General features: G+C 33.2%; 1 long non-coding RNA gene across 1 annotated transcript; it reads right to left on the bottom strand.

Moving 5' to 3' along the window:
- Positions 1-6: 6 nt before the first annotated feature.
- On the bottom strand, positions 7-491 carry LOC110032950. The gene is made up of 3 exons (XR_002294903.1): positions 473-491; positions 267-378; positions 7-175 (listed from the first exon to the last, which is right to left on the bottom strand). It is a non-coding gene; the product is annotated as an uncharacterized LOC110032950 (long non-coding RNA).
- Between the last annotated feature and the right edge of the window lie 858 nt (positions 492-1349).

Genomic DNA, 1349 nt, shown 5'->3' on the forward strand with positions numbered 1-1349 from the left:
CTTGGTTGTGTACAGACCATTGCCCTTAACAAGTAGAGTAACTTGGATGGGATCATCTAGGTTATACTTGAATGTATAGGAAAATTTATATGGGCTGTTTGGGTTAAGACCAAGCTCTCGGACCTTTCCGCGTTGGCCAATAAAGAAGTAGCTTCCCCCAGAATAATATTTTGACCTGAAAATAAAAGAAAAAGTAACTTTTTCTTATTTACATTAGATATCACCTATACATATCTATAAAATGGTATACGAAACTAGACACAAACCCATCAGGCTGGTTGTTCCAAGCATTCGACCATATATATGTAAATTTATTAGGTGGAATTTGAGCTGGGGTTGCCATGATCTTCAATTAATGCTAATCCCAAAGATAATTACCTGTTGACATGCATGGAAGAAACAAGCATTATTAGTTATTTAATTTTCAATAGAAAGCATGAAAATGGAAAATATATAGTTGATACAACCATACCTTACAACCCTCTTTGCTTTTGCACGGCTTTGCACTTCTTTCTTGCCACTTATATATATAAGTTTTTAAACTCTCTTAAAGTACACATGTTCACATTAAACTCACAAATAATATCTATTTCTATGACCCTAAATAATATATTATAAGACTTGCTAATAAAACAATATTATATGACCATTTTAAATATTTTATATGACTAGCTAAACTTTCATATGAAGTCTTTTTTTATTATTTTATATGACAAACTAAAGTTTCATAAGCAGTCTTTTTTTTATTAAATTTGTGATCACAACAACAAAGCTTTAATCCCGCAACGTGGGGTAGGCTACAAGAATCATTTTTCTTCATTGTGTCATATTTTCCTATAATTCTAATAAATTTAGATCATTTTTAATACAACAAGGCCAAGTCTTCCTAGGACTACCTATGCCTTTCTTAACATAAGTTGAATCTAAAACATTTGCTCTCCTAATCGGATCATCAGATGGTCGACCCTTAATGTGACCAAACCATTTAAGACGGCTTTTTCTAATTTTGTCCGTCACAGAAGCTACACCAACCCTATCACGGATATATTCATTTCGCATTTAATCTCTAACTGTAAAGCCACTCATCCACCTAATCATTCTCATCTCGGCAACACTTAACCTAGTGTTATGCTTCTCTTTTAAAGGCCAACATTCAGCGCCATAGAGCATTGCAGCTCTCACCACCATTTTATAAAATTTTACTTTCAGTCTAAGCGGTACTTTTCTATCACATAAAAGGCCCGAAGCATTCCTGTATTTCAACCAACCCACTTGGTGCTCTGAAAATTTCTTTTATTCATTATGCAAATTTAAACATGAAGTTTATGTTGTAGAGCCTTCTTTTAGTT

The sequence above is a fragment of the Phalaenopsis equestris genome, unplaced genomic scaffold (assembly GCF_001263595.1).
Source record: "Phalaenopsis equestris unplaced genomic scaffold, ASM126359v1 Scaffold001070, whole genome shotgun sequence".
NCBI classification, from domain to species: Eukaryota; Viridiplantae; Streptophyta; class Magnoliopsida; order Asparagales; family Orchidaceae; genus Phalaenopsis; species Phalaenopsis equestris.